Source organism: Lissotriton vulgaris, chromosome 5 (assembly GCF_964263255.1).
Source record: "Lissotriton vulgaris chromosome 5, aLisVul1.2, whole genome shotgun sequence".
Lineage (NCBI taxonomy): Eukaryota > Metazoa > Chordata > Amphibia > Caudata > Salamandridae > Lissotriton > Lissotriton vulgaris.
In genome coordinates this window covers 270,657,659-270,671,846 of record NC_141693.1, presented here as the reverse complement: position 1 = coordinate 270,671,846, position 14,188 = coordinate 270,657,659, and the positions used below count along the sequence as shown (strand labels likewise).

At 45.4% G+C, this 14,188-nt stretch overlaps 2 protein-coding genes across 10 annotated transcripts in view; one reads left to right on the top strand and one right to left on the bottom strand.

Moving 5' to 3' along the window:
* The window catches only part of NMNAT1 (nicotinamide nucleotide adenylyltransferase 1), a 243,300-nt gene that overhangs the window by 61,987 nt on the left and 167,125 nt on the right, over nt 1-14,188 (top strand). Inside the window, exon 1 of one of the 9 annotated variants that reach the window (XM_086921378.1) lies at nt 8,432-8,614. The exons of the other annotated variants lie outside the window; for them this stretch is intronic. The gene's annotated coding sequence lies outside the window, so the exon portion shown is untranslated. Of the gene's footprint in view, nt 1-8,431; nt 8,615-14,188 lie in introns of those variants that run through there. 9 annotated transcript variants of the gene reach the window in all.
* LOC147710673 (uncharacterized) overlaps nt 1-14,188 on the bottom strand; it is a 134,075-nt gene that overhangs the window by 14,379 nt on the left and 105,508 nt on the right. The window lies entirely within an intron of this gene.

Genomic DNA, 14,188 nt, shown 5'->3' with positions numbered 1-14,188 from the left:
ATTATACTTGATGTACTAGATTGTCTTCCTTTGCACTTGATGGGTTGTGTTTTGCAGAGTTGGGAACAGGGTTCTGGAGTAATCTCATGCCTTTGGTTAGTCTCCTCCGAACATCAGCACCGATTTCTCAGGACCCTTAAAAGACAGTCACTCTCTACGTAGTAACCATTATACACCTAGTCGGATGGGCCTACTCCCCAGAGCTGTGAGGCTGACCCACACGCAGCCGCCTTCCATTGGCTGACAACCATTGAGGTGGTCAGGCTGATCTGGTACAGTCCATTTTGGCATGCTACCTTCTCTGCCTTCTTGTGTAGGATGCATCTCTCTACCTTTCCTTGTCTCTCTATGGCTGTACTTCTCTGTGCTGGTCATGCCCTTGATGACTGCCCATTCACTGTAGCCTGCACACAGAAGGCATCACTTGTCAGCATAGCTAATACACAGCACGTCGGTGCATGGACATGGCATGTGAATCAATTGTATGCCAGACTATAGTGTAGAAAAATATTCTCCTAAAAAACAGACTTAAACCAGAATATCAACTATCACATTGTGTTGACTAGTGATTATCAATAGGTAAGTACAGATTTACTATTCTTCCCATCTGCATCACTTGAATATATGTATATTGTCACCATACCTGTATGTGGAGTAATAGTACATTTTTACTATTTCGGTGGCCGATATGCTGGCTATAGTATTTATGTAAAAAATACAGTTGATGGACAGAATGTAGAACAATGTCATACATTCACCCCAGTACAAGGATCTGGGCCCAAATCCATCGTTTTTTTGCACTCCACACCACCCTGGGTTAGACACTGGCTATATGCAAATCAGCTCTGACCCTGTGCCTCATGGAACAGTCCAGTCCGAACTACCAAGCCATGTCTTTCACAGACCGGAATCAAGCATCCAAGGACCGGTTTCTGGCTATCAGCCTTCATCAGCCTGGATAGCTAGACTCCAGTGCTGTGGAGAGCCTGGGACTCACGTCTGAGTATACCCAGCACACTCGGGGTGAAAATTTCAAAAAATACAGTTGATGGACAGAATGTAGAACAATGTCATACATTCACCCCAGTACAAGGATCTGGGCCTAAATCTATCGTTTTTTTGCACTCCACACCACCCTGGGTTAGACACTGGCTATATGCGTGAGTCCCAGGCTCTCCACACCACTGGAGTCAAGCTATCCAGGCTGATGAAGGCTGATAGCCAGAAACCGGTCCTTGGAGGCTTGATTCCAGTGTGGGAAAGACATGGCTTGGTAGTTCGGACTGGACTGTTCCCATGAGGCACAGGGTCAGAGCTGATTTGCATATAGCCAGTGTCTAACCCAGGGTGGTGTGGAGTGCAAACAAACGATGGATTTAGGCCCAGATCCTTGTACTGGGGTGAATGTATGACATTGTTCTACATTCCGTCCATCAACTGTGTTTTTTGCAATTTTCACCCCGAGTGTGCTGGGTATACTTAGACGTGAGTCCAAGGCTCTCCACACCACTGGAGTCAAGCTATCCAGGCTGATGAAGGCTGATGAAGGCTGATAGCCAGAAACCGGTCCTTGGATGCTTGATTCCAGTCTGGAAAAGACATGGCTTGGTAGTTCGGACTGGACTGTTCCCATGAGGCACAGGGTCAGAGCTGATTTGCATATAGCCAGTGTCTAACCCAGGGTGTTGTGGAGTGCAAAAAAACGATGGATTTAGGCCCAGATCCTTGTACTGGGGTGAATGTATGACATTGTTCTACATTCTGTCCATTAACTGTGTTTTTTGCAATAGTATTTATGTAAGACAATGTTTAAACACCATACGCCTGTAGAATGCCTGTGTGTCAGGAGTTGCAGCATCAGACCCCACAACTTGCACAAACATGACCCCCATCCGAGCATGCATCGCCAACAGAGATGGTAGCCCAAGGGCAACAGCCTGGTACCTTCTTGTTTCTATACTGGACGTATCCCTCCATTTGCTTTGAGGTGTTCTTTCTGACCATGGATAAAACCACAGGCAGCATCGGGCACCACTGCAACTCCAAAGGCAGGAATCAGCATGACCACCACTTAACCTGACGTCTTTAAAAAAAGCTTCTCAGTACTAAGATATCAGTTATCTGTCTCCTTTTGAGTGCTGATTAAGCTATAATTAATACTTGGGACGTTAATACGTAAACAGACATTTGAAAAAAATATTATCTTTCCCCATTTTTAGGTCTCGTAGCGAAAACACAGCGCGTCAGCGCTGTGTCTCGCCAGAGATCTTTTGTTGCTGACTGTGCTTCCCAGGAGACAGTAGCGGCCGCGCGCATCGCCTTGGAGGCGATTTGAAACTGGCACGCGAATGCGCGCTGTGGCCAGGCGCTGTCTCCTGGGAAGCTCAAGCACCACACACGCATGCGCATACACACAGACACACACACAAGCGCCAATGCACGCACATACATACATACATACAGACACCCCCCCTCACACATATACGCGCGCGCACACACACACACAAGTGCACCGAGGCCCCCCCTCCACCGCCGTCACCGTCGCACACATACATACATACACACACGAGCATACACACACACACACACACACACAAACACACACAAGTGCACCAAGCCCCCCCAGCCTTTTGGAACTTACCTGGCCAATGTCGGGGACTCTGCTCTCAGCACGCGGCGCCCAACCTCCTGCTGGCGCGGCCCCGGGGCTCTACACCGCTCACAGGAGCCCAGGGCCGCGAGACGCATTGACTCCGCCTGCCTCCTCTTCCGGTCTGGACGTGGCCCCGCCCCCGTCACAGGCGACCGTGCCTGACTTCCGGGGCGGCCGCGGCGGGATTCCGGGGGCATTTAAATAGCAGCCTTGTAGTATCGTAGCAATTATACATGAACAGAGGAAGTGATTTTTATATACATGTTTATTTAAAAGTATAAGTAATGAGCTTGCGGGGAAGAAAGCATATGTCGTGAGGAAAGTCGCAGCATTCCTCATACAGTGCCACTGACGTCATTTAAGTGGGAAACCAACATTCTAAATGACGTGTGGCCAACAGCCAATAAGAACTGGACTCCCGCAATGAGAACTAGACCTACAACATCTCCCTTTCTTAAATGAACAGAAATACATCAATGCATGGTCCTCCAAGTGCTGGGAACTATGGGAAAAGTGCACGACCTAGATCGGATGCTAAGACACATCGATGAACCACGGGGTTTGGGGTTAAAAGGCAAAGAGGTGGTGGAGGTAATACAGATGTCACCAAAAGTGTTAGATCCTGAGACAACATTTGAAAAGTGAATTGCACTGCTATTATCTAACCATTTACAGTCTTCACCTTATACTTCAGCTGTTGATTGAAGATAATATTATCTGAGATGCTCACATTAACAACCATTGAATGGGTGTGGGTATACGGAAAGGAATATGTAGGTACAGTGAATAAAAACATATATTAAAAGAACACTACTTCTGAGGGAACAAGAAAGGGAATCACAATGATAACAGGTTTATACACTACCTAGAATGTGCTATACGTTTTATGCTACAAAGATATCCATAAGCAATTCCTATATCACAGGCCTAAGCCAACGTATGACCTAATAACTATCTTATACAAACATTATTTATCGCTTACTGACCCGCAACTGATGATTTAATATGTAAATAATGGAATAACGTCTTAAGAACATGGGCTTAACCACAACTATCCCTCTTATTAAACAAATAATTAACAGTTCATTTCCTCTTTCCACTTGAACTCTCAAATATTGGTCCTAGATGTGGTGAATAATAAGTTGTCAAGTATGTTGATGGAGGCGTGACTACGAGAGTAACCACGCAGTCTGTCACAGAAGCCCAATTACGTCACATAAATACCAATACACATGAGTGTGGGTGCATGCCTGGCAACCGATGGGAGGAGGGATTGTATAAAACAACTAGACCCACCAATGACCTGTTACAATTTTACTGACTTAACTCTTTTGTTCCTGATCTAAACTGGACGTTATAAATCACAACATTATGTTGTAAAGTACTTCTAAACAAACTTAGGAAAACATGTTTCCAGATCTTATACCTTACATAACAAGAAAAGAGAGAAACTCAGTGGCACTGTCCATAATAGAGTTGTAGAAAACTTAACAGGCCGATAGTGTGCCACGGAATACGGATTCCGTTTTTGAAGAAGCGATTCTTTCTCTCAATATGTCCAACAGACCTTTCTTGCCAAATTCCTCGACTGGAAGATTAGATATAAACATGTAGTTCATCTGTGTACTCCTTAGTGGAAAAGTACGAGTTTAGGAAGTCCAGAACTGCATCAAATCCAATTAGAATACTATTCCAACTGCAAATGGAAATACATTAATAGACAGAAATAACTAGGTAAAAACACGTAGATATCCCTTTGTTCTGGTAAAAATTATCTAGTATATTTACGCAGATCACCAATCTTGAGCTTTTATGCTAAAAATAAGGAACACATGGTAACACCTCTTTTTGAAAATATGTACTTAATTCCTTTGGTCGAACAATTGAACAGTGAAAATACTTACACAATAAAATGACAATCCAGCTTCTATACTTGCCTTGTAGTTGTCTTGAAAGCAGAAAATATTTTATTCCTCCGCAAGCTCGTCTCTCTTAAGTCGCATCCCGTCCTCGTCGCCATTGTAGTATCGTAGCAATTATACACGAACAGAGGAAGTGATTTTTATATACATGTTTATTTAAAAGTATAAGTAATGAGCTTGCGGGGAAGAAAGCAGATGTCGTGAGGAAAGTCGCAGCATTCCTCATACAGTGCCACTGACGTCATTTAAGTAGGAAACCAACATTCTACATGACGTGTGGCCAACAGCCAATAAGAACTGGACTCCCGCAATGAGAACTAGACCTACAACAAGTCTCCTGTAGTAGGGGTTGGTCTGGCCATTTTGTCAGCTATTGGAACTTCCTTATCTCCAACAAAACACTGGCTGCCCTTGTCATAGTTTCTCGGGCCATTCCGCTCCTAGTGATACAGCACCGTGTGCGACCGATGAACTCGACTTTCTGCTGTAGGCAGAGGGCCTTGTGACTTCCTCGAGATTATTTTACCTGCTCAACTCTTTCGCCACGAGAGACAGGCAGCAGCTATATTATTAATCTGAAAACATGTTCTTCCTGGAACGACGGCCCGCTTACGGCTGTACAGTCATTTTTGGCACGTTCTGTTCCGGGACAGCACGTTTTTTTGTCGCTGTGAGCATATGTGCGCGTGCGTGGTCCGACTCACACATAGTGCTTAGCATGCAGATGCTATAATGTCTGGAGTTAGATCTTTAGCTGGTAAGGAGCTAGAGAATACTTATTTTGCGTATCTATACTATATGTGCTGCATTTAGTTCATATGCATTAAAGTGCTTTTTTTTTTTTTTTTTTACAGTTAAGAACGGATGACAATCCAGTCAAAGAGGCACTGCTTTGTTTTTCTGTTGCCTAAGTGTGTACGCCTCATCACTTCCTTCATTAACATTTGGGCTGCTCTGTTTTTTTGCCGTTCATAGTGAAGTGCTAAGGGGGAGTACTTAGTAATTTAATTCGGGATCGACTAGTCATGTGGGCCCAGGACACGAGAAGCTACTCCAATTGTCAGAGTTCCCGGTGGAACCACAGCATCTGTCTATTTATACTAAGAATATCTCGGCCTTTACCAGTTTCCTTCGGGAAGGTGCAAATCAGGGGAAGACCACGCTTTTCTTGTGTACTAGTATATCCTTTTGTTTTAAAAGAAGAACCACTTTGAGCACTTCACTATGGGTCTTTAGGGTGCCTGTTTGTGGGTCCTACCACGGTCACGATGTTGTTACAGTTAAATCGCTTTCCCAACTATTTGATGGTGGACACTAGTCACTGTTGCTCATGCAAAAAACGTGGAGGGGCTTGCTCGACAGAAAGAGGTGGCAATTGCAGACTTATGTGAAGGAGATGGAACGTGGCAGCTTCATTTGTGGTGGAAACTGAGAATTGTAGGCAAATGCTGGAGCTGAATATTACCCGAAGTTCCTTGTTGTTGGGGCAGAATGCAAAGACTAATTACCTTTTCACCCCAGACCGTCAACAACTCAATGCTCATCCAGCAAGAGTGATAACAATGATTTTGGTGTAGGGCTGTAAATACCTTATTTTGATAAAAAGACAATCTCTGAATGGGCACTATTCACAAGATCCAAGCTAAAGAAGATATACTATTGTCGGCGTCTCATACTGAACCACACAGTCTCAACAATCACAAATCACAGTCTTCGATTAAAAAAACCTCCGTTCGGAAAAGTGCACCTTGAAGTCCATTTGGACACCACCCCTTCCATGCACACACAGACACCACCACTGCCATGCACCACATCACTCAGGGGCACCGCCACATCACTCAGGGGCACCGCCACATCACTCTGGGGACACCACAACATCACTCTGGGGGCACCACCACATCACTCAGGGGCACCGCCACATCACTCTGGGGACACCACAACATCACTCTGGGGGCACCACCACATCACTCTGGGGACACGCCCACATCACTCGGGGACACCACCACATCACTCAGGGACACCACCACATCACTCGGGAACACCGCCACATCACTCGGGAACACCACCACTTCACTCGTGGACACCACCACTTCACTCGTGGACACCACCACTTCACTCGTGGACACCACCACTTCACTCGTGGACACCACCACATCACTCGGGGACACCACCACATCACTCGGGGACACCACCACTTCACTCGGGGACACCACCACACCACTCTGGGTCACCACCACATCACTCTGGGTCACCACCACATCACTCTGGGTCACCACCACATCACTCAGGGGCACCACTCGTCACTCGGGGACACCACCACATCACTCGGGGGCATCACTCGGGGACACCACCACATCACTCGGGGACACGACCCACTTCACCCTTCCACCAACTCAATTACAATAACTTTTATTTAAGTATTAAAAAAATGAAAATCCATTGTTATTTGTAATATCAATACATCTAAGTCATGTAAATACAACTCATATTGCATTACAAATGCTATAGGTGTCACATTTGCAAATGTTATTGCTATTGGCATTGTCATACACAATGCCAATAACTCAAACTTTAATGCTGCGAGACCTATTGCATTGTAAATGCTTGTTAACTATTTTGTTAGATATGCCTCAATGTTTTGAGGTCAGTGTGAGAGACATACAAATGCAGGAGCCCAGTTCAGTCAGTGTGAGAATGTTCTTGCTGCAACATAGAGTTAATTCAATTTGAATAATGAAGATATATGGACCCGTGTCACTGAAAAACAATTGTTTTACACATTTTAAATGTATTCGTTTGTAACACGCTCAGTCAAGTATTTTATAAGCCCAAGAGTACAGGGCTTGCTTTTTCTTGAGACCCCATGATGTGATTTTGTGTGTAGATATTTTCTTACGATTTTTGTCCATATTAATGTTGTACCTTTTGACTGTGTTTCTTTTTTTAAAGTTTCTGATCGCTTATCCTTACTTGATGGGCACTTATTCTGTAGTGATTACATGGGACTTCATCATGAATCTTTACTGTCTGTTAAACAGCTTAAACATATAGAACTCCAAAGAATCCTAAATCTGTAATAAATGTGTTAGACCTGGCTCTTTTGACAGGTTTATTAACCAACTTTTTGCCTTTTGGCTCCTATTTGTCTGACCCTGTTTTCTTTGGCTATACGATTCTGGGCACTTTAGCACTGCTGACTAGTGCTAAAGTGCGTATGGTGTCTGTATAAATTGTGATATGATTGGTTATCCAGGATTGGCATATTTGATTTACTGGTAAGTCCCTAGTAAAGTGCACGGTGTGTGCCAGGGCCTGTATATTTTTTTTAAACAAACTTAATTGGTTTTATTTATGCATGGTAACACCTGTATCATCAGCCAATTGATAGTTCCCTGGAGATACATTTACAGAAAAGGTTGTACTCTGTGAGGAAGTATGTAGCTTAGGTGTCCATTACATGATTAATGTTACAAAACTCATTCATTCATATATAGGAATATCAAACACAATAGAACAACTTCCTTCCCTCCCGCCCATTTGGCTCACCACTCGCCTAGTTGCATGAGAGTGTAAGTTTCAACTCTATTGAGATGCTATATTTGGATTATCCTATCATGATGCTGTGCATTTTCGTCCGTTTTATTTATAGGCTTAACTTGCAAATTCAGAGGGTGTGTTAGTGTCCTATTTCATGCTATTGTGCTGGGCGTTCCGTAGTTTTGAATGTTTCCAAAATCGTGCCCCACTCAATTGAAATTGGTGTTTTTCTCATGCCTCTATATTTTTCCCTGTGTAGAAGCTTTGCATTAAGGCCAACTCTACGAATCTAATCTGTACCTTCTGGTTCTTAGTGCGTCGGTGAAGACCAACTATACAACATACTGCTGTGTACCAGTTTTTAGTCCCTGTTGCAGTTCCAATTGTACCTGTAACATGAGCCCAAAAGACAGAAAGGCGTGGACATGCCTACGTCATGTGCATAATCTCAGCGTCATGCACATGGCATCTTGTGCATTTTGTTTAGCCGGTGAGGTTTGAGGTAAGCCCTATGTGTCACCATATACTGTATAAATTTGAATTTAGCATTGCGTGATACTTTTTTAGGGTATTCCAGAAGGGAGTCCGAATCCTTATCCGACCGTTCCCTGCCCAGATCTCTATCCCATTTCTCTCTTAGATTGTAAAGGGTGTTGCTGCATGTAAGCGAATGCCTATGTATATCCATATGATCAAATGACGACCTTTGCCCATTAGATATAGGGTGTGAACTAGTTTGTGTGTAGACGGTTCATTGTTATCATGTGCCCAGTGTTTTCTGATATATTTAGTTATATTTGCATGTAAAATGAACAGGGATCCTGGAACTCCCCGTTCATGAGTAAAGTCCTCCTGATTCAGCATCATACCATCGGCAAATCGTGTCCCTGCTGTTGTCACTCCTTCCCTTTCCCATTTGTCTATGCTACGTTTAGTTAATGTAGAAGTGGGAATCCCCAGCATTGGGGTATTTGGGGCGTATGGGACCAGCTGGTTCATGTATTGCAGTGCTGTCCTCCAGTAGGTGAGTGCTGTTTTTAATAATAGTAGAGCTGTTGTTGGGATATTGCTTTAGGGCTGTAGTAAGGTGTGCAGAGTACCTTGGGCTAGGGCTTGAGGCGTAAATCCTAGTTCATGTAAGTTGCATCCAGCAAGCCAGTATGCAAGCCACTGCAGCTGGCCCGCGAAGCAATATACACGTAAATCTGGTGCACCCATGCCTCCTCTATCTGTCCCCAGTTACAACTTCGGAAGTCCTAGCCTATTGCGGCCTTACCCCCATATCAAATCAGATAATAGTGTATTCAGGACTGCGATAAAAGTAGCTGGGATCACTATTGGAAGGTTGGTGAAATAGTATAGTAATCGTGGAAGCATGACCACTTTGGAAATTGGTATTTGGCCCGCTGCCAATATAGGAAGGGCTGTCTAAAATGCCATTTGGGTTCTGGGGGTGGAGATTGCCATCTGGAGATTACCGTCCAATAGGTCTTGTGGTGTCCTGTAAATTTGAATGCCTAAATATCTAAAGGTGGTAGGCACTACTTGGAAAGTAGAAAGTCCAAATTGTATTGTCGCTGGGTGTAACTCAGTTTTAAATAGGAAGGCATAACATTTGTTCTTGGTTATGATGAGGCCTAAAATGTGTTCAAATTGCTTGAATAGGTGCGCTATGGGCTCTAGACTGTCTTGTAGGTTTTAAATGTTAAGAATTATGTCGTCTGCATACAGTGATAATGTATGTGTGTTTTTACCAATGCTGATGCCCTTTTCTGCTGTCTCAATTCAGAGTTTGATCGCTAGGGGCTCGAGTGCTAGCACAAGCAAGAGTGTAGATAATGGGCAGCCTTGTTGTGTGTCTCTAACCACTGGGTAGGGTTGTGATATGTGTGCATCTGTACGGGCTCTTGCTGTTGGTAACGTATAATGCAAAACGAACAATTGATAGACAGAATGCAGAACAATGTCATACATGGCGGTTGTCAGACAGACAAAGACAGCCAGTCTGATGTGATTGAGGAAGGGGGTACTGGGGCAGGCTGGAAGAAAAGGGGATCCTCAACCTTTTCTGTTTCCAGCCGCCAACTTTCACTTTCTCACCACGAGAGTACTAAGACTCTGGGTCAGGTGTTGTGTGCGCTCCTGCCAGCTGCTGCTGCTCCCTGAGGGGGAGGAGGCTTCAGCACCCACAGATGGCCTCCCATTCCGAGCGCTGGAGCTCAATGATTTGTAGATCGGTCTCAGCTCCCACTGCTCATCTCACACTCAAACCCAGCAGTCAGGAACACCGGATGCTTTCGATGGAACTATGATGACGCCCCATGGGTGGATCCAAAAACTGTTTTTACCTACCGTGGAGCCCGAGCAACCTTGGCCGATGCCCGGTGGAGCTGTTCTATACAGCTATAGAGTAGTCTGGCCCCTTGGCCATCACCTACCCAACTGGTCATCTGCCATTCTTTTCCTCGTCTCCCCGTTTGTGTCTCCTTCCCTCCCCCCCCTCCTGCCTCTGTTGATCCTTTGATTCAAACTGATGTAACTATGTAACCAGTAACTCACTGATTCAACTGATGTAAATAACAAAACTGTTTGTACATACCACGGAGCCTGAGCAACCTTGGCTGATGCCCAGTGGAGCTGTCCTATGCAGCTATAGAGGAGTCTGGCCCCTTGGTGGCCATCACCTACCCAGCCAGTCATCTGACATGGTTTTTCCTTGTCTCCTCGTTATGTGTCTCCTTCTCTCCCTCGTCGATGGAACTATGACGTAGCCCCCAGGGCGGATACCAAAACTGTTCTTACCTACCGCAGAGCCCGAGAAACCTTGGCCGATGCCCGGTGGAGCTGTCCTACACAGAAATAGAGGAGTCTGGCCCCTTGGCTGTCACCTACCAAGCCGGGTATCTGACATTGTTTTCCTCCTCTCCCCGTTCGTGTCTCCTTCACTTCCCCTCCCTCTGTGATTCTTTGATTCAAACTGTTGTAACTATGTAACCTGTAACTCACTGATTCAAATGATATAACTATGTATCCTGTAACTTGCAGATCCTCATGCAAAGCGCTCTGATACCTCTGGGTCTAGCCAGCGCTATATACAACTTTGCAAATAAATTCACCCCATTACAGAGATCTGGGCCTAAGTACATTGTTTTTCTGCTCACCATGCCATTCCAGTTTGGACCCAGTCATATGCAAATAGTTTTGACCCTGTGCCAATGGGAACAGTCCAGCCCGAACTACCAGGCCAGGTCCTCCCTGGACTGGAAACCAGCATCTTATTATTATTAATATTATTATTACATTTCTTATATAGCGCCAGAATCGACCCCCGAAGGGTTATCTCCGCGCTTGCCTTGGGAACCCGTCCTGGTTTTTCCCTGTGAGATAGCCCCTACAGGGCATCCCCAAGGTGAAAGCCAGGCATCCCGCCGCGGGGGGGGTGGCCGTTGTGGAGATTAAGCAAGCTTAATGCCCAGAGTTGCAGAGTGTGAACCCATGATTAGGTCAGGCACCGAAGCGAGAATTATCGAGTCCATGGACATTTGAGCTCAAGACCCTGCCGCGTCGGGAATTGAACCCTGGTCCCAGGTCTGACCTCTGCTTCAGGGTCTGCCTGCTCTAACCAGTGAGCCACACTTCTCCACTTCTTAGGACTGGTTTCGGGCTTTCAGCCCTCATCAGCCAGGATAGCTTGACTCCAGTGGCATGGAGAGCACGGGACCCACGTCTGGGCATACCTGGCGCACTTAGGGCGAGAAAGCAAAAGACCTATTATGCTTGTTTCCGGTCCAGGGAGGACCTGGCTTGGCAGTTCGGGCTGGACTGTTTCCATGAGGCCCAGGTTCAAGACTGATTTGCATATGGCCAGGTCTAAACTGGAGTGGCATGGTGAGCAAAAGAATGATGGATTTAACCCAGATCTTGACTGGGGGTGAATGTTTTGATTTGTCTGCATTCCATCCATCAATTGTGTGTCTTTTGCTGTTGATAACGTATAAAGCAGTTTAACCCAGAGCAGGTATTCAGGGGGAATACCAAACTTGTTAAGTACCATCAGCACATAATCCCAACTGAGGGTTTCAAAGGCCTGGCACAGGTCTAGGGAGATGCAGCCAGCATCTGCTAGGTCCTCAGGAGTAGCATCCATGACATGGTAGAGAAACCTGATATTTAGGGAGGTACTACGGTCAGGCATAAAGCTGCATTAGTCCAAGTGTATGAGTTGTGGAAGGAAGGGGAGTAGTCGACGGGTCAGTATCTTGCATTCAGTATTTAAAAGCAATAACGGGCGGTATCCTGAGATGTCTTTGGGTCCCTGCCGGGTTTATGGAGGTAGGTAGCTAGCGCTTGCATTGTAGTGGGAGGAAGGCTTCCGGATTCTGAAGCTTTTTGTTAGAGGCAGTCAAGTTGGGGGACAAATTGGGCCGAGAAGATATCATAATATTCGGCGGGAGGCTGTCCAGCCCTAGTGTTTTTTGCTTGGGAGTTCCCCAATAGCTTCTTTAATCTTAGTTTCCATGATTGGGCCTGCCAGTTCTTTTGAATTCACCTGAGTCAGTTGTGGGCAGTTGAGGTCACCCAGAAATATTTCTGTTATGTTCTAACCTATCGCTATAGGGATCTCATACAGCATCTTGTAGTTGTCCTGGAAGGCAGAGTTTATATCGCTCTGCGTATTTACCATTGTGCCATTTGGTGTATTGACTTCGTGTATTGGGTTGGATGTTGGTGCGTTTCGTAATATTTGTGCTAGTACAGTGCCTGACTTGTCGGCTTCAGTGCGCCGTTGTGTGTAGGATTGGTAATCTATTATGCATAGACATTCCAGTAGCTCTGCGTATGTTATGCTTCTTGCAAATGTACTGCCTTGGTAGGATTACTAACAGCTTCCTGCTCTAGATTCCTCCGTTTATTTTCTACTGCTTTTCAGTCTTGGTGTAGAGTTTGCCGGGCTCCTACAGTTGCACTAATAGCTGTTCCCCTCACTACTGTCTTAAATGTTTCCCATTCGATTAGTTGCGAGGAAGCAGTGTTTGCGTTTTTGGTAAAGTAGTTTGTTATAGTTGTGGCCATGGTGCTTCGGAACACTGCATCCTCTAGCATCTGAGGTCGCAACTTCAAGACGGATCTGGTGTAGAGATCCTCCCCCAGGACAGTGTCAGTCTTAAGGGGTTGCTGTCTGAGAATGTCTTCCCCAAGTAAGTGGGATGCATGATTTGGGTCATGAGGGTAATGGACAGGACACCCGATCAAGTCTTGTATGGAGCATGTGGGGCGGGGAGTAAAATGAGTACTTGCGGCAGTCTATATTTTCGATAGGACAAGCGTCCACTAGCGACTAACCTTCAGTCCAGTTACAGAGGGCAGCAGTCTGCTTATTGGCTGCCACTCCTTGCTTTTGTGGATGAGAGCGGACCAAGCTAATATCTAAGACCGTGTTATAATCCCCCTCCCCCCATGGCCCCCCAGGTATTCAGGGATAGCCTACCCAATCCACTAGGGTTGCGTTAAAGTTTTCTAGGAACTTATCTTGATCGTAATTTGGGGTCTATATGCTGCTTAGAACCGCATGTTTGCCATCTAGTGTGCCATGTATTAGGCCATATCTACCACTTGTATCTGTACGCTGTTCCATGGCGCCAAAGGGGGTTCAGTTTCTGATTTAAATAGCGGCCCGCTCATAAATGCGGAGTAGGGTGTATTGAGCACCTGTGCTCTCCATTTTCCTTGCAGTTTGGTTGCTTCAGAATTGGTGAGGTGTGTCTCCTGAAGTAAGACTATCTGCACTTTACTCTTGTTTAATTGAGCATGTATTCTATGCCGTTTGTGCACTGAACCCATTCCCCGGACATTCCACATGATTTCATTGCATCTTCCTAATATAGCCATAGGTATGTGTGCATTGTTCTGTATCTCACTACATCTTGTGAGTGTAAACTCATATAGGTGGTGAGCCAAGCAAACAAATGTTCCCTTTACAACCAAAAACTGGGTCCAACCATAGAAAACTATGGTGGGCCAAACAGATAACCAAATCTGTGACTGTTCCAACTGTAACCATCTTGCATTCGCTGTG